Source organism: Lampris incognitus, chromosome 14 (assembly GCF_029633865.1).
Source record: "Lampris incognitus isolate fLamInc1 chromosome 14, fLamInc1.hap2, whole genome shotgun sequence".
Classification (NCBI taxonomy): domain Eukaryota; kingdom Metazoa; phylum Chordata; class Actinopteri; order Lampriformes; family Lampridae; genus Lampris; species Lampris incognitus.
In genome coordinates, this window is record NC_079224.1 from 43,600,020 (window position 1) to 43,622,998 (window position 22,979).

Here is a 22,979-nt window from a genome sequence, read left to right on the forward strand (position 1 = left end):
CTCTCCTCTCTCACTCCTCTTTCTCTGTCTCTCTCTCTCTTCTCTCTCTCTCTCTCCATCTCTCGCTCTCCTCTCTATCTTTCGCTCTCACCTATCTTTTCTCTATCTTTCACTCTCTTGTCTCTCTCCCCCTCTGTCTGTCTGTCTGTCTGTCTGTCTGTCTGTCTGTCTGTCTGTCTGTCTGTCTGTCTGTCGCTCTCTCGCTCTCTCTCTCCCCCTCTGTCTGTCTGTCTGTCTCTCTCTCTCGCTCTCCCTCCCTCTCTGTCTCTCTCTCGCTCTCCCTCTCTGTCTCTCTCTCCCTCTGTCTGTCTGTCTGTCTGTCTGTCTGTCTGTCTGTCTCTCGCTCTCCCTCTCTGTCTCCCCCTCTGTCTGTCTGTCTGTCTGTCTGTCTGTCTGTCTGTCTGTCTGTCTCGCTCTCCCTCTCTGTCTCTCTCTCGCTCTCCCTCTCTGTCTCTCTCTCCCTCTGTCTGTCTGTCTGTCTGTCTGTCTGTCTGTCTGTCTCTCCCTCCCTCTGTCTGTCTGTCTGTCTCTCGCTCTCCCTCTCTGTCTCTCTCTCGCTCTCCCTCTCTGTCTCTCTCTCCCTCTGTCTGTCTGTCTGTCTGTCTGTCTGTCTGTCTCTCCCTCCCTCTGTCTGTCTGTCTGTCTGTCTGTCTCTCGCTCTCCCTCTCTGTCTCCCCCTCTGTCTGTCTGTCTGTCTGTCTGTCTGTCTGTCTGTCTCTCTCCCCCTCTGTCTGTCTGTCTCTCTCCCCCTCTGTCTGTCTGTCTGTCTGTCTGTCTGTCTGTCTGTCTGTCTGTCTGTCTGTCTGTCCCTCTCTCTCGCGCTCCCTCTCTGTCTCTTTCTCCCTCTGTCTGTCTGTCTGTCTGTCTCTCTCCCCCTCTGTCTGTCTGTCTGTCTGTCTGTCTGTCTGTCTGTCTGTCTCTCTCGCGCTCCCTCTCTGTCTCTCTCTCCCTCTGTCTGTCTGTCTCTCTCTCTCGGGGATATTGGCAGTTTACACGCGGACTTTCACCGGGACATCACGTATCTTTGTATGCGCATCAACTCGAAATGTCAATTTTCATTTAGATAATTCAGATGAAAACCCATTTCCGGTTTGAACGTGATATTCTGTAGGACAGCTGACATTTATGAGCTCTGTATGATTACTGTTCAGAGGGTGCAGTGCATGACCCACACGTGTCGCCCCTTTGCCGAAACGAAAACCACAGGAGGCTGCTGTCACTCTCCGATTGATTGACAGGTCTGTTAATACAAGTACCAACACTAAACAACAAACTAAATCTGAGTTTCTAATTTTTCTCCGATGCTGTAAAAGGTTTGCGCACACCACTGGTGGTTGTAAAGTTTGGAGTAAAACCGACCCACGTTTTCTATTAGCGTCAGCTGAGAAAGACGCGTTTATTTTCAATCCGGAAGTCAAACTCTTCATCGTGTATGTAAGTATGCTGCAATTTCAAGACGTCTAATGAATCGCAGATTGGGCTCATATAGGTGATGGAAAGCCAACAGCCACAGAAGAAGACATAAGAAAGGGATGCTGTATGTACAGCACGGAGTCCATCCGGCTTTAACATCGGCAGTCATCTGTTCATCCGGGACCGGAATCTGCCCTGGGGATCACGTGATCGCGATCGACGAATTCGCAGAAAACTTCCAGCAGCCGCGACCCTGACGGAGTTTCCCCCCCCCGTGCTGAGCTGAAATAAAGACGCTGTGAGCAGGATTCGAACCTGCGCGGGGAAACCCCATTGGATTTCGAGTCCAACGCCTTAACCTCTCGGCCATCACAGCACGCGGAGCACCGGGAATGTACCACCTTATTTTAATACGATCCTTCCCTCAACGCAACGGTACGCGGAGAGTTATAAAGCGGGTTAACGCAGTCAGAGAGCAAGGTAGGCTGAAGTCACAGAGGAAGGTAGGCTGAAGCCACAGAGGAAGGTAGGCTGAAGTCACAGAGGAAAGTAGGCTGAAGTCACAGAGGAAGGTAGGCTGAAGTCACAGAGGAAGGTAGGCTAAAGTCAGACAGGAAGGTAGGCTAAAGTCAGACAGGAAGGTAGGCTAAAGTCAGACAGGAAGGTAGGCTGAAGTCACAGAGGAAGGTAGGGTAAAGTCAGACGGGAAGGTAGGCTAAAGTCACAGAGGAAGGTAGGCTGAAGTCACAGAGGAAGGTAGGCTAAAGTCACAGAGGAAGGTAGGCTGAAGTCACAGAGGAAGGTAGGCTAAAGTCACAGAGGAAGGTAGGCTAAAGTCAGACCGGAAGGTAGGCCGGTTTGTAGTGACGACCCAAGACAAGGCCCAGATACAATAGACTGTCCAGTTACGTACGGTGTAAACCTGCACAAACCGACTCGGGGCCTGCAGCTGAACAGGCCTGCGGACAGTACATGTACATTTACACTTTTTTATCAAGTAGATCTTTCATCCAAAGTCACTTATACAAGGGAGTCAGAAATTAGGAGATAAATTCAGATACCACAGTAGTATTACATGAAGTAGCTGTCGTACACTTGCTACATAGCAGGTATAGTATAGAGGTACTACATGAAGTAGTAGTAATAGTACATTTGCTACATCGTAACCATATCATAGTAGTACTATTTGGAGCACTAAGAGTGGTGGTGCATTTGCTACATGGTAATCATGTCATATTAGTACAATGTGAAGTAGTAGTACTACTCATGTCATTATAGTATTATACATAATACTATGATGACACGTTTAGAAAAAGTACTACTACTAAGTACTGATATGACATGATTACCACGTACTGCCGGTACTTCATGCATGAAGTATACGACCGGAAGTATAATACCGCTGGTTCATATACTACCAAGTAGCGGTAGCAGTACGTGTACTCGGCGCCAGGCTGTCTTAGATCATCAAGAGGCCGTCCACAAGCGTCATTTAAAGTACAAAATACTTCAGACGCTTTTAGACTCGGGAGTCGCGGCGGTCCGGCGGGAATTAGTTACACCCCCCCTCCTCAGCCGCTTCATTAAAACCCTGCTTTGCATAATCCTCCCTTTTTTTACCGCTTCTCCCTCCGTTTTAATTCGCGCCCGTCCCCGCCAATCACCGTCCCGCCTCTCTGACACGTGACAACCCGAGCGCGCAGCAGCAGCATCCCGGCAGAGATTTCCATCACGACGTCATCTTATTATTGATTGGTCTTGTCGGTTTATCACCATCTCTGTTGTTTACTTCTCTCCCTCTCTCACACGCGCGCACGCGCACGCGCACTCGCGCGCACACAGTACACAGGTGTGTTTCGTGCCCCGGTGGGGTTTTTTTTTTGTCTTTCCGGGTTCCGGTGGCTGAGTCTCTCGTCGGGGATTATAGAGATGCTGCTGTAATAGTTTATCTCCGGCTGCAGGTTGGCGCCGAGGGGGGGAGGGGGGAGAGGGGGCGGGGGGGGGAGGGGGTCGCCTCGGGCCCCAGGGAGCCACGTTCTCCTCGTATCGTATTGGAGGCCGCTGCCTGCCGGTGCTTCCCCCGCGTGACGAGCCCGCGGTTCTGTCGTCACATCCCGCCGCTCGTCCGCGCCCCGACCACCCCTCGCGTTATTTGGACACGATTGGGGGAAAAGCCGGAGGACCCGAGAGACAAAGGGAGGGATGTGTTAAAGGCAGTCGCGGATCTCTCCCCCCCCCCCCCTCATCGGTTTGACTCCGGCTGTTGGGGATTATTCTAATGGGTTTCCGGAGAGGTGTCTGGATTCAGAAGTAGATGATTTAAGAAAGAGAAAAGAAGGAGGGCGGCGCTGTGAATTCCCAAGAGTGTGTCTTCAGAGGTATGGAGAGATTTAGTGAGGTTGCAAACAATGTCAGAGGCATCAAGTTATCAATGAGTCAAGCTTCTCTACGCGTGTCATCGGCAGAAATCCATACCGAGAGAAATGTTGAAATGTGAAAGAACCCAAAGTGCAGGGTAGCTAACGGGTCTGACCCTTTAGCCCCTAGCTAACAGGTCTGACCCTTTAGCCGAGCGGTTAGTGACGTCGCCTTGCGGTGCAGTACACCTCGAATCGAATCCCGCACCGCGCAAGAAAATAACTGGTGGCAGCGGTGGGATCCGGAAGTGTGCAGATCCTCAGAAGTCTCTTCGGAGCGCGGGAAGAAGAAAGCGCGAGGGCGCGCTTCCGGGGAGGGTGACGACTCTAAACTACTAATAAGGACACGTTAGCCCCTAGCCAACAGGTCTGACCCTTTAGCCGAGCGGTTAGTGACGTCGCCTTGTGGGGCAGTACACCTCGTATCGAATCCCGCACCGGGCAAGAAAATAACCGGTTACAATAACAAACGCAGAATAAACACAAAATGCTACAATAACAACTGGCTCAACCGAAATGAAACTTGATCGTATAGTTTACAACAGCGTTAATTTTCACTACTTAATACAGCCTTTTTACATAATAGTGTAAACTACTAATAAGACCCACTGGGCGATTGACTAGGGGGTCTGACCCTTTTCACCCCGTATCGAATCCCGCACCGGGCAAGAAAATAAACGGTTACAGAAACATTTCATTTAAAAAAAAGAAGAAAAACGGGTCAAAACATTCAACAGTAAGAACCAGTCAGCAGCGGTGGTGTGATTGGCTGCCGTCGCCTTCCTGTTTGCTGTGAGCAGCTCGGATTCAAACCGCCACCCAAAGCTGACCGACGCAAAGCGTTCTGACAAGTCAGCGAGTAAGAGAGGTTTAATTTCTCCCATGAACTGAGCTGACGACCGGGGTTTCACTCCTACCTAAAACGACCATGGGCGGTCAAAATGACTGCCGGTTTTTAAACTCTATATTCTGTCAAGATAAATACCCAATCGAGCTATTAATGTGTTAGTATGTGCGTTTTGAAACTAACTGACACCAAAATGAACATTTTAACAACTTTAATACTATTTTTCTAACAATTTAAAATGGCCGCTGTCCAACACCTGTAAATCCTCTCCAATGAACTGAGCTAACGACCGGGGTTTCACTCCTTCCTAAAACGACCATGAGCGGTCAAAATGACTGCCGGTGTTTAAACTCTATATTCTGTCAAGATAAATACCCAATCGAGCTATTAATGCGTTAGTATGTGCGTTGTGAAACGACTGACACCAAAATGACCATTTTAACAACTTTAATACTATTTTTCAAACAATTTAAAATGGCCCCTGTCCAACGCCTGTAAATCCCGCAACGCCTCGGCGGTAGTCATGGTGCGTCTGTAACGGCGTCTCTAACCAGACATGTTGGAAATAAGCAAAAGCCAAGTTTAGACTATGTCTCTGCACTGGAGGACGCTGGTGTGTTTCTAGGACAGAGCAACGAACTTTCCCCAAAGGAAATGACGCCACCAACACGCGTCATAAATAGTGACACGACGAGCACGATGACGCACAAATTGCGCGCCGTCATTTTGACCACCGATGGTCGTTTTAGGTAGATCTTATAACTTTTTTTGTACAATTGATCTCAAACCCACTTTAACACAAATACACGCAATTTTAGGAACATTCAGGGAGTGGAACGTCTGTATCTTCCCCCCCCCCCACAAGTTATTAAACTTTGAAAATTCAGAACGGTCAAAATGACCGCCTTGGTCATTCTAACCAACAGATAAGAAAGAGGTATTGTCTGAACACTGACAATGTATTTTAAAGATGGAATTTTTGATATTAAAAATGTCATATTGGATGCCTTTTTCCCCCGCTGGCATTTCAGCAGCAACAGCCATTGTGTTAGCGTTGTGTAGTTGTTCGTCTGTATGCTGAGTTTCCTTGGTGTCGGTGAGAACCGCCATTCCCACGTGATAGAGCCCACAGGAGATGTGGAGGAGGACTGGATGGACACCAAAACACCATGGTAAACATAAATCTAATGTGTTTAATTAAATATTTAATATGCTGATCAATATAACCCTGTCACATAACACTGTGGAGTATCTTGCCGGGGTTACACCAAAATCTGCAACCGCTGAAAATTGTGACCTGCACAATTATGTTTGATTGTAATGCAAATTTGTGATTTGTGGTATTAAGACCAACGGTTCTGACCACCAGATGACGCCAAATACACCGAAACTGAAGAAACCAAAGAAGTCCATGATGTCAGGTCTGTTGTGTGTATACATGCTGTAAACTACTAATAAGACCCGTTAGCCCCTAGCTAGCTAACGGGTCTAACCCTTTAGCCGAGCGGTTAGTGATGTCGCCCTGTGGTGCAGTACACCCCGTATCGAATCCCGCACCGGGCAAGAAAATAACTGGTTACACTACCAATGTAAGATTGCAGAGTACATGGAGCTTAAAGAGCACGACGATGCCGGATACACAGGGGTTCAGTCAGACAGCAGAACAGTGTTGTCCCGCCAGATCAAGACAGGAGACGACTGACTGAAAGAAAAACGGGTTGAGTGTTTCTGGTTCATTCTCTCTGTCTGTCTGTCTGTCTTCTCCCACCGTTAATGGAGTCACAGCATGAGGAATGTGCAGGACTTTTGCAACGACTGCTAGCATCTCAAAGCTGCACCTTCACTGAAACCATCCCATAATGACCACAGTCTTATTCTGGTATGCAAGCGCTATGGAGTAAAATGGATTGGCACTTACATTACAAATATCGTGGATGGATGGATGGATGGATAGATAGATACTACGTTATTGTTCTACTGGAGTAATACAGCCTGTCCTTCAAAATACGTGTTCATCCTCATACATACCTACAAACACTGATCAGCCAAAACATTAAAACCACCGACAGGTAAGGGATTAACATTATCTCGTGACAATGGCCCCTGTCCAGGGGTGGGATATATTAGGCAGCAAGTGAAGAGTCAGTTCTTGAAGTTGATGTGTTGGAGGCAGGACAAATGGGCAAGCGTAAGGACCTGAGTAACTTTGACAAGGGCCAAATTTAAATGGCTAGACGACTGGATCAGAGCATCTCCAGAACGGCAGGTCTTGTGGGATGTTCCCAGGATGCAGTGTTCAGTACCTACCAAAAGTGATCCAATGAAGGACCACCGGTGAACCAGAGACAGGGTCATGGGCGCCCAAGGCTCACTGATGCGTGTGGGCAGCGAAGGCTAGTCGGTCAGGCCTGATCCCACAGAAGACCTACTGTAGCTTAAACCGCTGAAGAAGTGAATGCTGGCTATGATAGACAGGTGTCACAACACACAGCATATCACAGCTTGCCGTGTATGGGACTGTGTAGCGGCAGACTGGTCGGTGTCCACGATGACCCCTGTCCACCGCCGAAAGCACCTATAATGGGCATGTAAGCATCAGAAGTGGACCGTGGAACAGTGGAAGAAGGCGGCCTGGTCTGAGGAGTCACGTTTTCTTTTACATCATGTGGACGGCTGTGGGTGGGTGTGCGTCGGAAGAGATGGCACCAGGATGCACTATGAGAAGAAGGCAAGCTGGTGGAGGCAGTGTGATGCTCTGGGCAAGGTTCTGCTGGGAAACCTTGGGTCCTGGCATTCATGTGGATGTTCCTGTGACCCGTACCACCTACCTAGACATTGTTGCAGACCCGTACACCCCTTCATGGCAACGCTATTCCCTGATGGCAGTGGCCTCAGGTGGTTTTAATGTTTTGGCTGATCGGTGTATACCTCCATACGGTTACACACTACAAGCATATGTGGAAGGCATTGGCTTGGCATTCACTGTCTTGCATAACCTCTGACCCCCGTCAACAGTTTGTAGCTACAGTTTGCTTTGTGCAGGGTTTCAGTACTAACGGCTAGGTAGTACCTTCTTTTAGCACGTTATCACAGAGGTGGAAAGTAGTGAATTACAACTTCTCATTACAGTTCTTGAGTAAATCTTCTTGTAATGATACTTTTAGTATAATAAAATCATATCCTATTATTTCATTTTAATTTTCTTTTTTATATTACTATTTATTGTTTGCTTTATTTATATCTTATCATCAGTTTCTTATCATCAGTCTAATGTCTAAATGCAGAGTTAGTCTGAATAAGTCTGAAGTGTTAGTGATACTGGGTGTTTATGGAGGTTTATATTGTCAGGATAAACGTGGTTTGTTCAGCCAGTGTGTCGGTCCAGCTTGTCTCTAATGATGTGGGCCACGTCACCTGAAGAATATTTCATATGTTTAGTTTGTAGACATGAAAAGAACAAAAGTAACTCACAAAGTAATTACTCAAGTCGTTTTTCATTACGTAACCCATCTACTCTGACTCGACTCATTTTGTTCTTTTTGTTTGTTTTTAAATAAATGTATTTCTAGTTTTCCCCTTATCCCACCCGATTAACCCAATGGCATACGGCCGGAACTCTTGTGGAATAACTCCCCTGGCTCACCTTTCCACAGGAAGGAGATAGTCGTAACACCAGCTTCCTTCCAACTCGTGTCGGCTGCTCTCGCTGTTTCACACGCTGAGGCCTCCTCCCATGGACTGCATCACCTTCAGGCCGCGAAGGAGGCGTAGGGAGAATGCTTTCGGCTGCTTGGCTGCAGGCGCCCGGGTGGGCCAGAGGGGTCGCTGGAGAACGATGACTCCCCGAACACTACACCGATCTACACCCACTATCCCTCGGGTAAGGGTGGCCTAATGCGAGTCCCCGAACACTACACCGATCTACACCCACTATCCCTCGGGTAAGGGTGGCCTAATGTGAGTCCCTGAACACTACACCGATCTACACCCACTATCCCTCGGGTAAGGGTGGCCTAATGAAGGCCTCACCCCGTGGACGCTCTGGCCGTGACCGGTTACGGCGAGTCTGGGATACGAACCTCCCAGCCTCGTGACGAGCGGGCTGCAAGGATGGCGGTTTATTCCGCTCGGCCACCAGAGCGGCCCAATCATTTTCTTCAATACTTCTGCTTTTACTAAAGTAGATGATCCGTAAAGTAGCCGTACTTCAGGAATCAGGAACACTTCATTTGTCGTTTCTCCCAGCCCACAGCAGTGCAACACAAAGACGAAAAACAGATATCCAAAACAAGAACACACATATCTAAACTAACACATATATCCAAACTAACACACATATCCAAACTAACACACATATCCAAACTAACACACATATCCAAACTAACACACATATCCAAACTAACACATATATCCAGACTAACACACATATCCAAACTAACACACATAATATCCAAACTAACACATATATCCAAACTAACACATATAACACATATATCCAGACTAACACATATATCCAAACTAACACATATAACACATATATCCAAACTAACACATATAACACATATATCCAGACTAACACACATATCCAAACTAACACACATAATATCCAAACTAACACACATATCCAAACTAACACATATATCCAGACTAACACACATATCCAAACTAACACATATATCCAGACTAACACATAATATCCAAACTAACACATATATCCAAACTAACACACATAATATCCAAACTAACACATATATCCAAACTAACACACATATATCCAGACTAACACACATATCCAAACTAACACATATATCCAAACTAACACATATATCCAAACTAACACATATATCCAAACTAACACATATATCCAAACTAACACATATATCCAAACTAACACACATATCCAAACTAACACATATATCCAGACTAACACATAATATCCAAACTAACACATATATCCAAACTAACACACATAATATCCAAACTAACACATATATCCAAACTAACACACATATATCCAGACTAACACACATATCCAAACTAACACATATATCCAAACTAACACATATATCCAGACTAACACATATATCCAGACTAACACATATATCCAAACCAACACATATATCCAAACTAACACATATATCCAGACTAACACATATATCCAGATTAACACATATATCCAGACTAACACACATATCCAAACTAACACATATATCCAAACTAACACATATATCCAAACTAAAACATATATCCAGACTAACACATATATCCAGACTAACACATATATCCAAACCAACACATATATCCAAACCAACACATATATCCAGACTAACACATATATCCAAACTAACACATATATCCAAACTAACACATATATCCAGACTAACACATATATCCAGACTAACACATATATCCAGACTAACACACATATCCAAACTAACACATATATCCAGACTAACACATATATCCAAAATAACACATATATCCAAAATAACACATATATCCAAACTAACACACATATCCAAACTAACACATACATCCAAACTAACACACATATCCAAACTAACACATATAACACATATATCCAAACTAACACACATATCCAAACTAACACACATATCCAAACTAACACATACATCCAAACTAACACATATATCCAAACTAACACATATATCCAAAATAACACACATATCCAGACTAACACATATATCCAAACTAACACATATATCCAAACTAACACACATATCCAAACTAACACATATATCCAAACTAACACACATATCCAAACTAACACACATATCCAAACTAACACATATATCCAAACTAACACATATAACACATATATCCAGACTAACACATATATCCAAACTAACACACATATCCAAACTAACACATATATCCAGACTAACACACATATCCAAACTAACACACATAATATCCAAACTAACACACATCCAAAATAACACATATATCCAGACTAACACACATATCCAAACTAACACACATAATATCCAAACTAACACATATCTCCAGACTAACACATAATATCCAAACTAACACATATATCCAAACTAACACACATAATATCCAAACTAACACATATATCCAAACTAACACACATAATATCCAAACTAACACACATATCCAAACTAACACACATAATATCCAAACTAACACATATATCCAAACTAACACATATATCCAAAATAACACATATATCCAAACTAACACATATAACACATATATCCAAACTAACACATATATCCAAACTAACACATATAACACATATATCCAAACTAACACATATATCCAAACTAACACATATATCCAGACTAACACATATAACACATATATCCAAACTAACACACATATCCAGACAAAACAAAAACTGTCCAGGAGAGCAAACGCCAGGATGGCTGCCGGAACTGCCGGTCTACATGGGCTAGCAGTTAGCTTAGCCTGCCCCGCTTCCGTGTCCTGTCAGATCGCCCTTGGTGTTAACTCTGCGGGCGCGGCTCCGGGCAGGGCCGTGGTCCCTGGGCCCACAGGACGCTGCAGACCAAGCTCTCCCAGCCGATCCAGCGCCAGCTGTCCCAGCCATCAAACCAAGACAAACGTAGACGTGGACAAAGACACTGCATGGGACGGCGTGAATTCGCTTCCGTAGGAGTTCCCAGTGCTCTTTCCACCGCCGTATTACTTGCAGTTTTTACATTATCAGCCTAAGCTGAATATGGAAAGGCGTCACGTTGTTGTGCAGTCCACATATTGCACATATCGCCGGCAGAACATTACAGTCCAGATGCTTCTAGCTTTCCCCTCATGGTGAGGGGATTTCAGCACTAACAGGATATTCTGCTACATACGTGCAGGTGACATGTTGGCGTTTCGCTTTGGTGCTGCTGGAGGGGGTTGGGTCCAGTCCATCTGAGATCTTGTCATCATGCAGACTCAAACAGGGAGGTTATTATCCTGTCTGCAGAGCAAACACACACACACACACACACACACACACACACAGAGACTATCAGATGGAGTGCACGGTGTGTGAGCCCGCGGCTACACAATCCCCAGAGTCCAGAAAATGAGTTGCATTGAAAATGAGCAACACAGCAAATAGAAACATGGCTGTTTCCGTGTGTGTGTGTGTGTGTGTGTGTGTGTGTGTGTGTGTGTGTGTGTGTGTGTGTGTGTGTGTGTGTGTGTGTGTGTGTGTGCGTGCATGTACTCCTAAGGCCAGACATTAGACAACAGGCCCGCTTTCTGTCTAATAAAGAGATGAAATGTCTCTGTGTGATGAAGGAATCGAACCCTCCAGGTACACTCCTTGTCTCCTCTCTGCTGTCATGTGTGTGTGTGTGTGTGTGTGTGTGAGGGTGCTATAGCAGACTGGTTAATATATTGGATTAAGTTGTGTGCATTTGACATATGAAGTGTTGTTGTAGTATGATTTGGAAATTTGAAAAACACATCTCACCAGCATTTTCCACTTCCGGTGTGGGAAGATGGCGGCGGCCTCACCCAGGACCGTCCATGCAGCGTCTTTGTCCGCGTCTGTCCACGTCTTCGTTTGACGGCTGGCAGAACCGGCGGTTGGATCGGCTGGGGGGAGCCTGGTCTGCTGCGTCCTGTTGGGCCCAGGACCACGGCCCTGCCTGGAGCTGCACCCGAGGAGGAAAGACTTGCAGGCTCAGCTAACTGCTAGCCCACGCAGACCGGCAGGAACGACAGTCACCCTGGTTGGCGTTCGTTCTCTCGAACAATGATTTTTATTTTATTTTATTTTTTTGTAGTTGGGTATGTGTGTTCTTGTAGAATCTGGATGTGTGTTTGTGTTGCACCGCTGTGGGCTGGGGGGGGGGGGGAAATGACAAAGTGTTCCTGATTCCTGTGTATCTTTTGACTTTGTTTTTCCTCTTTTGTTTCCTTCTTTCTATCTCTCTCATGATGTTTCTGTCATTCTTCCTGCCAAACATACATTGAAGTAGAGCTAAAAACAAAACTATTCAGCACCAGAGAACATGTCCTGACTGAAACCTCTCTCCGTTTACTGATTGTCCTCTGTCCCACAGGGCCGCCAGCAGAGACGACGAGGACGCGAAGGGCAGAGAGGGAGAGAAGCGATGAAGGTGTTGAGGTGGGAACTGAAAACACAACCGTGGACTCTCCAACGCTTCTAGTTAGACCCTCCTTCCTTCCCTCTCTCCTTCCCGCTCGACTCTCTCCCTTCCTTTTGTCTTTTCTCCCTTCCTTCCTTCCCTCCATTCTGACTTTCTCCCTTCCTTTTGTCTTTTCGCCCTTCTTTCCTTCCTTTTTTGACAGCTGTGGAGACAATCACCTTGCCTTTTATCTCTGATGGTGTGTATAGATGTGTATATATATATGTGTGTGTGCGTGCACGCTTGCAGGCATGCACACATGTATGTTTGTGTGTGTGTGTGTGTTGTGCTTGTTTTTGTTGTGCTGCACAGCTGCAAAGTCAAGTCAGCTACTCTGGTCATGCTTGATTGAAACGAGGGGGGGGGTTCATTATGCATTATGAGAAATAAAGATCATATTATGATTAGCTTGATTAGATTTCATGAATATTTGAAAAGCGTGCCGAATTGCTGTTTAAATATTTACTGCTAGTTTCTATCCCGGTACTGCGGGGGATCGTATCATGTCTCCCAAGCGACTCGCTGTACCATTAGCTGCAGGTCTTTCATACTTTAAACCAACAACCCCACATCATGTCAACAGTTTTTCTAATCAGCTAACTCGTTGTGCTCCGGGATAGCCCCGGGTCATTCAAATCGCTTACTTATTATTTCCCTAACAACTCTCTACTATCTAATATACTAGCATAGTATCTCTCAACTTGGGGTGCGTTCGTTCTTTATAATATCAACCGTCCATGTTAGCATGGATGGTTCCAGCAGGAAATAGGAGGGAAGCAGTGGCCCTCATAGTCATGGCGGCAGCTCAACGTGTACCCTGGCTCTGCCAAATAATGGAGGCTAAGCAGGTGTGGGCTTGGCTAGTACTTGGATGGGAGACCTCCCGGGAAAAACTGGGTTGCTGCCGGAAGTGATGTTGATGGGCCGTCACGGGGCAGTCTTCCCTCTGGGCCTAATTCAAAACAACAACTATCAAATCCCAATGCTCCAGTGCAGTGAGGGGGACACTGTGCTGCAGGAGATGTCGTCCTTCGGATGAGATGTTAAACCGAGTTCCTGACTCACTGTGGTCATTAAAGATCCCATGGCACTTATCGCAAAGAGTAGGGGGTTCCCCGGTGTCCTGGCAAAATTCCCAACCTGGCTCTCTCCATCTGGCCAGCTAATCAGAATAGACCGCTACGCCACCCGGACTCCCCTTGTTCACCTATCTTAAAGAAGAAAGCTCCGGTTGTCTGGGTGGCATGGCGGTCTGTTGCCTGCCAACACAGGGATCGGTGGTTCAAATCCCCATGTTACCTCCGGCTTGGTCGGGCATCCCTACAGACACAATTGGCCATGTCTGTGGGTGGGAAGCCGGATGTGGGTATGCGTCCTGGTCGCTGCACTAGCGCCTCCTCTGGTCGATTAGGGCACCTGTCCGGGGGGGTAGGGGGAACTGGGGGGAGTAGCGTGATCCTCCCACGTGCTACGTCCCCCTTGCGAAACTCCTCACTGTCGGGTGAAAAGAAGTAGGTGGCAGCTCCACATGTATTGGAGGAGGCATTTGGTAGTCTGCAGCCCTCCCCAGATTGGGAGAGCGGGTGGAGCAGAAATTGGGACGGCTCGGAAGAGTGGGGTAATTGGCAAGATACAATTGAGAAGAAAAAGGGGGGGGTCATCTCATCTCATCATCAGCTGCTTCTCCGGGGTCGAGTCGCGGGGGCAGCAAGCTAAGTAGGGCACTACAGACATCCCTCTCCCCTCTCTCCAGCAAACCCTCCAGCTCCTCCTGGGGGATCCCAAGGCTTTCCCAGACCAGATTGAACATGTAGTCCTTCCAGCGAGTTCTGGGTCTACCCCGGGGTCTCCTACCAGTTGGACGTGCCAGGAAAACCTCCAAAGGAAGGCGCCCAGGAGGCATCCTAATCAGATGCCCGAACCACCTCAACTGGCTCCTTTCGACACGAAGGAGCAGCAGCTCTACTCCGAGCTCACTCCAGATGTCCGAACTCCCAACCTCATCTCTAAGTCTAAGCCCAGACACCCCATGAAGGAAACTAATTTTAGCTGCTTGTATCCACGATCTCACCCTTTCAGTCACTACCCAAAGCTCATGACCATAGGTGAGGGTAGGAACGAAGATTGACGGGTAAATTGAGAGCTTTGCCTTCCAGCTCAGCTCCCTCTTCACCACAACAGTCCAGTACTACTGATGCTGCACCAATCCGCCTATCAATCTCCCACTCCATCCTACCCTCATTCGTGAACAAGACCCCGAGCAATCCCCCCTTTTCTGGTAGAGAACCATGGCCTCAGACATGGAGGTGCTGACTCTCATCCCGGCCATTTCACACTCAGCTCCAAACCGCCCCAGTGCACGCTGGAGGTTGCGTTCCGATGAAGCCAACAAAACCACATCATCTGTGAAGAGCAGAGATGCAAATCCGTGGTTCCCAAAACGGACACACTCATCACGTTGGCTGCAGATCCTGTCCATGAATATCACAAACAATCGGAGACAAGGGACAACCTCGGCGGAGTCCGACACCTACCAAAAACGTGTCTGACTTTGTGCCGAGAATACAGACACAGCGCTCACGTTGGTTATACAAGGACTGGATGGATTGTACCAACTGCCCCGGTACCCCATGCTCCTGCAGTACACCCCACAAAGTGCCCCGGGGTACACGGTCATAAGCCTTCTCCAAGTCCACAAAACACATTTAGACTGGCTGGTCAAACTCCCATGCCTCCCTCAGCACTTCTGCAACGGTAAGGAGTTGGTTCTTTGTTCCACGGCCGGGATGGAATCCGCATTGTTCCTCCTGGATCCGAGATTCAATAATCGGTCAGAGCCTCCTTTCCAGTACCCTAGAGTAGACTTTCCCAGAGAGGCTGAGCAGTGTGATGCCCTGATAATTGGAGCACACCCTCCGGTCTGACCATGTAAAATGCATCACCATGTAATAAATAAATAAATAAATGAAAAAAAAATAGTTACACATCTTAGTGAGAAAATTATATAACTTTAAAACAGGATAACAAAATTATATGGATTTATAAGATATATAAAAAGAAAACGTGATGAGGGGGATGCCAAGCAGTGTCCAGGTGGCGACCACCATCACCATGGAAACCTGGGAGGAGGACAGACTGCACGTGCACACAAGGGAGACTCACATCACACCATTCACACACCGAAAAAGAGAAAGGAGATGAAATCATTCAGAGAGAGAGAGAGGGAGAGAAAAGACAAGTGAGAGAAGATAACAGTTTGCAATAGTCAATAATGTATACACTATAGTCTCGTCAGCAGAACAGTGGTTGGTAAATTCATTGAGACAGAAACCGACCCGCCCTGCAGTACAGGTTGTGAAGCACTCAACTTAAAGGCAACTAACTGTAGGCTAAGGCAAAAAGATAAGTTTTAAGTTTGGATTTAAAGGACTCAACAACCTCTGATTGTCTGATGGCAGCACGCACGCTAATCCACAAGAACGGGGCCCGATAAGAAAAGGCCCTGCCAGCAGCTGGGCCTCCTTTTTAACTTTGGGTACACACAGGAGCCCTGTCTATACTACTATATCCCATACGATCTATCTATACTCTATCATATATATATATATATATATATATGTGTGTGTGTGTGTGTGTGTGTGTGTGTGTGTTCCTCATGGATCGTTTGGCTAGCATTGGCGTTGGGGGCACTGTGTATCAGTGCTTTGCTTTCTACCTTATAGACAGGACACATTTTGTGCAAATCCAGAATTACCGGTCAGAAGGTTTTATTGTTCCTCATGGAGTTCCACAGGGTTCAGTGTTGGGGCCCCTCCTGTTTATTATTTACCTCCTCCCTCTTGGCAACATCTTCTGGCAATATGGTATCCATTTCCACTGCTATGCTGATGACTGCTACACAGCTTTATGTGTCCACTAAGCCCACTTCCACTCTCCCCTCCAGTACCCTCACTGCTTGTCTCCATGATATACAGATATGGATGGCTAACAATTATCTGAAATTCGGTCGTAGTAAAGCTGAGCTATTCATCATTGGCACTTAATCTACACTCTCAAAAACTAATATTAGCTCACTCCCCATTGTCGGAGCCATCATTCCTGTCTCCTCTCGGGCTAACAGCCTTGGTGTTATCCCAGATAGTACCCTTTCCTTTTCCAGTCATATAAACAACGTCTCCCGGATTGCCTTTTTCGATCTGCGAAACATCTCCTGACTACGCCTTGCTTTAACAAAACACTCCACGGCAGTCTTATTCAATGCTTTGGTCACATCATGCATTGACTACTGCAATGCGATCCTGCCAGCCATCCCCAAAAAACTTAATCACCGACTTCAACTCATCCAGAATTCTGCCGCACGGACACGTTCAAAGTCCACTGACCATGTCTGTCCCCTGCTGATTCAATTACACTGGCTTCCTGTGTCACAGCAGATTAATTTAAAATTTTTATTATTAACATTCAAAGCTCTTCATAATCTATCCCCTGCTTATCTCCCAGACCTCCTTCAGACTTACACTCCATCTCGCTCCCTGCCATCTTCACGAGCAGGTCTATTGGCACTACTTGCCATCAACCTCAGCACAATAGGTGTCAGTACTTTCTCCTATGCTGCACCCAAACTCTGGCATTCTATTCCCGGTCACATCCGCTTACTGGACTCCATTATAGAATTCAAAACTGCTCTTAAACCCCACCTTTTTAAACTAGTATACTCACTTTAACAGCATTAACAGCTTCAAATTCATCTTTTTTTTAAGCTCCTGCTTTTGTGTGCTGTATTGCTTATTGCGTGTTTATTGATTGCAATAATGTTTTTTACTGCTCTGTTTTATTGTATTTGATTTTGATGTAAGGTCACCTTGAGTGTCATGAAAGGCGCCTTTAAATAAAATCCATCCATTATCCAAGCCTCTTATCCGAATTCGGGTTGCGGGTTGCTGGAGCCTATCGCAGCAGTCATTGGGCGGCAGGCGGGGAGACATCCCGGACAGGCCGCTAGTCCATCACAGGGCCCCAGCCCGTCACAGGGCCAATATAGCGCAAATTACAAATTTGCCTCAAGGGGCCTTACAGCAAGGCAAGGATTTTTTTTTGTTTTTTTTAACTGGGAATCATGCAAAGCTACTCTAGTGGAGCTCCGGAGTAAAAACATTGCGCTGGAATGAGCATGATATGGCCACTTTAAATATCCAACAAATGGAGATTTATCCGTGTTGAACCTGAGTGGTTTCCCTATATTTGCTCAGCGCCACAGCCGGCCCTCCAGTTAATTTGTTCCTTATCGCTCCCCGGCAGACGCGATAAGGAATCTTCCAGCGAGCAACCGGTGTGTGGAGCGAAGCAGGTAGCAGAGCTCAAGTGTTGATTCTCACATTTCCCACTCACGAGGCCTGTCTGCGTCGTTCACATCTAGCTGAATTATAAAATCAAGGTTAGGCTCCGTGGCTGGGCCACAGGAGGTCATCTGGTTTCTCGTCTCGGAGGAGATAGCGATGAACCGAGGTGAAATGTCAGATGAAGCCCGTAACACAGCTGATAGAATCAAATGGAATTTCATTGCGGTTGGGCACCTTAGCACTTCATCGTGTGTTAGATATATATACAGCGGTTCTCAGTCAGGTCCTCGGGTAACACCAGCGCTTCCTGGTTTTCTTTTCCACCGTGTGGTTCATGTGGTTGCTCCAGGCATAACACAGCCCTGATTGGAGGCTAAACAGTTGGAACATAAGGTACCTGCTAGAATAGAAAATTGGTGGCACCCGACTGAGAACCACCGGTCTCGTGTCTGTAGCCAGATTATTACGTCACAGTTAAGGTTTTTTTCTTCTTCTATTGCTAACATGCCTTGATTGAAACTGAAGTCACATTGTCAAAACTCAAGTCAAAGTGTCTTTATTGTCCCTTACAGGGAAATGAGTTTGCAGCCAGTATATATAAAACTCTCACACAAACAAAACATACACCAAGGCAGAATTGACACATGTAGAGCCTGATAATGTAATAACCCTGATAATGCAATAACTCTGATAATGTAATAACCCTGATAATGCAATAACCCTGATAATGCAATAACCCTGATAATGTAATAAATCCCGATAATGTAATAACCCTGATATTGTAATAAAAAATACACTTGAGGCCATTGAAAATGCAATAAAACTTGATAATTTAATAACTTCCTGATAATGTAATAAAATGATGCAACTGAGAAAAAACATGTGTGGAAGTAGCTTGGAGGTAGCTTTGAGGAAGAGTAGAGCATTCATGCACGTCCAACTTTGACCTGTCGGTGGCGCTAGACCTCTCGAGCTTGCGTTGCTTAAACAGTATCAGCACTTGAATCCGTTTATGGGTGGTCTGCTGTTAAATTATTACAATATTGGGGAATTATGACGTTATCAGGACCAGGGAAATGAAGGCTAACCTGATAATGTAATAACGTCCCGTTAATGTAACACATTATTACATTATTGGTAAAAAGTTTATTACATTATTGGGAAATGCACTTTATGACATTATCAGGAAGTTGTTACATTATCAGGTTATATTGCACTTTCAATGGACTCAAGAGCGGATTTTTATGACATTATCGGGGTTATTACATTATTGGGAATTTATTACATTATCAGGTTCTAGAACACATCACTGATGGACAACAGAAAACAACAGGACATGGTGGGCAAGGAGAACCAAAGGAGTTCAAATATACAGACCATGGAAACCAGCGATCTGCGGACAACAGATGAATGCTGTCTACCATTTAACACCCGGATGGCAGTGGGGACAAAGGAGGCCTTGTGTCTCTGAGTCCTAATACAGGGCATCCTCAACCGACGACCTGAGGGTAACAGCTCAACTCCGGCCGAAGGGGGTGACCTTGGCAGTCCAGAAGGGAAGTAGCCTTCCTGAACACCTTCCTATTACAGGGAAGGGTAAGCTGGACCTGACTTCTCCCTGAGGTCTTGCTAGCTCATTTGATGAGTCTATCAAGCCTTCGTTTTATTGGCCAGAGTCAAATGACCAAACCAAGCAACAATACAGCACATTAAAGACTGGATCATTCTTCATTGCTTTCACACTAAACGCGTTCAATGGGCACATTTTCCAAAATCCGTGAGCTTGTTTTGCTCCTGCATACTCCACCGCCTGTAAAACACGAGGTACTTGCAGCACATTGTCAAACATGCTGGCACACTGTTTTCAAAACTTTCAAAATCCTATTTGAAAAAATCATACAAACTTCCAAACTAAAAGCCCACCCTTTATGCAATGCTCCCTGCTGTCGGTGTTTTTAGGTCCGTGTGTTATGTGGGTGACGGTGTGGGTGTGGATACGCATGAAGTGCTGTGGTGGTCTGAGTGAGTGTTGGAGGTCAGATTAAGTGTTTGGCCCGCAATGCATGCCGGTACTGCAGACTGTATGACGAGTTCAGTATTGAGGGGCGAAGAGAGCTGTAAAATGCTGAAGAGTTACACTGCCATCTGCTGGTCACTGTTGTGATAGCGTAAATATGTCAACGGGGTGATATTAGGGAGCGACGTCTAACAGACCCTTTTACGGTTGGTAAACGGTGATCACGTGATTTTGCTGCCAAAATGCGCGCGCATACTGTGTGTGACGTAGTGATGAAAGGGTCTACGCTGCTGCGCTAACCATGGTAGACCTGCATGGAGCCAGGACATGGTCACACACGTAATTATTTTATGCCACACCTACAGGCAAGGTGGATCATAAGGGGGGGGGGGGTGCATTAGTCTCCCTTGTTTTTTCTTGACATGGGTTCAATCAATCAATCAATAAATCAATCAGTCAGTCAATCAGCCAATTATAGTTTCATTTATATAGGACCTTTTTAGGACATCTTTAAATGTCATTGCAATGTACTATACACTGAGTGAAAGTGCACGGATGAAAAAGAAAGAAATTAAAATAATTAAGAAATAAGAAATAAATAAGAATGATGAGAAAAAACTAAACCTTAATAAGACAAAGTTGTAAATATTATAGTTTGACATGGGCTAAGATAGGGCTGCACGGTGGCGCAGTGGTTAGCGCGGTCACCTCACAGCAAGAAGGTCCTGGGTTCGAGCCCCGGGGTAGTCCGACCTAGGGGGTCGTCCTCTGTGTGGGGTTTCCATGTCCTCCCCGTGTCTGTGGTGGGTTTCCTCCCACAGTCCAAAGACACGTAGGTCAGGTGACTCGGCCGTACTACATTGTCCCTAGGATAGGCCGCAGCATCCCCGTGACTCTGAGAGCAGCATGGGCGGGGCGGGGCGGGGTGGGGTGGGTGCTGGCTGGATGGCTGAACTAAGATAGAGTATATTACATCAGAACAGACAGGACCCACTGATGAACAGCAGCAGATTAAGAGCTACAAGAAAAGGGGGGATGGGGTTAAACGAGGTAAAAACACCTTTGAAACGTCGCTCGGCGTCTGATGGATTCAGCACACTGGCTCGAGGCCCGTTCTCAAGGAGCTAGAGTAGGGAGCTTTTTATTTGTGCACAGCCTCGACTGAGACTCGGGACTTCCTTTGTGGTCGCCGTCACGAAATCCGTTTTCCATAGAAACCCACCGGACGCAGAAGAACTGAACGTCTGTTGCTTGGCTGGACCGTGATGTTGAGACGGACCCAAGTGACCCAACAAGTCAGACGGCGCTGCAGCTCGTGTACCGTCCCCGTTACAGGGCCGAGAAGATTCACCTGAATAATCTGGAACAAAATGTCACGCGTTAACCTGACTCCAACCCAACCCCAAGCTTAACCTCGCGTAGGCCATAGCCGACCCGTTTCCATGCCAACGCTGTCGTCTGGCCGGGGGGCAGGGGGGGGGGAGGGATCTCGAGGGGGTCTCTCTTTTTGCTTGCTCAATACTCCAGGTAAGAAAATCACAGGAAGTTGAATCAGTTCATCTGGACACAACGTTTACTGAGAGAGAGATAGGGTTCATCCCTCGTCTAAGTGACCTCTTCACTCTCATCATCATCATCATCATCATCATCATCATCTTCATCTTCAGCCGCTTCCCCGGGGTCGGGGTCGCCGTGGCAGCAAGCTAAGTAGGGCACTCCACACCTCCCTCTCCCTAGGAACGCCCTCCAGCTCCTCCTGGGGGATCCCAAGGCGTCCCCAGGCCAGAGGGGACACGTAGTCCCTCCAGCGAGTTCTGGGTCCCCCCCCCCCCGGGGTCTCCTCCCACTTGGTCCTCCTGGACCAGTCTGCAATGCCGGAAGTCGGCACGCCCCGGTCTCCGCCTTCGCGTGCCGCCCGGCCTGCGTTGCACCCTACCCCAATGCTCATCCCCATGGGTGGTGTGTCCATGGGGGGGGGGGGTCATCTAAGTGACCTCTTCAGTCTCAACTGACTGCAGGTGTCCCCCACCTTTATAAACAATACAGTGTCGTAATCACCGAAACCAACGACCAGTCTCATATGCAGATTCCCCTGACCATTAACTAGAGTTTCAATGGCCGTGTGTACTATTGTTCATAGAGGATTCACAGCCCCCCCCCCCCCCGGTTCAGGGATGGTCGTTCCCTCTTCACATAGACGGCCTCTTTGACTCCCCGTTCAAACCAGCGCCCCTCCCTGAACCGGGGGGGGGGGGCTGAGAGTACATCTGTCACCATCTTACAACGCTGTGGTTGCAACCATTCCCCAGTCCTGTGTGAATAGTACACATGGCCACTGTAACTCTAGTTAATGGTCACACTCATATTTGCATAAGGATCCGATCGTTGGTTTCGGTCGTTATGCCGCTGTCGAGACTGAGGAGGTCACTTAGATCAAATCGAAGCAAATCAATTTCATTTGTATAGCCCAGTATCACAAATTACAAATTTGGCTGAGTGGGCTTTACAGCAACACAACATCCTGTCCTTAGACCCTCTCATCGGATAAGGAGCAACTCCCTAAAAACCCCTTTAACAGGGAGAGCACCAGAGGAGGGGTCTAGATGAGTGATGACACGTTTCTCTCAATCGACGTTGGGTCCAGATGAACTGATTCAACTTTCTGGGACTCCTTTGTGGAGATACATATTCCACCCATCCATCCATCCACCCACCCATCCATCCATCCATCCACCCATCCATCCATCCATCCATCCATCCACCCACCCATCCATCCATCCATCCACCCAT

The 22,979-nt window shown here is 46.7% G+C and overlaps 1 non-coding gene across 1 annotated transcript; it reads right to left on the reverse strand.

Moving 5' to 3' along the window:
- Window positions 1-1,707: 1,707 nt before the first annotated feature.
- trnas-cga (transfer RNA serine (anticodon CGA)) lies at window positions 1,708-1,789 on the reverse strand. Its single transcript has one exon. It is a non-coding gene; the product is annotated as a tRNA-Ser (tRNA).
- Window positions 1,790-22,979: the final 21,190 nt, after the last annotated feature.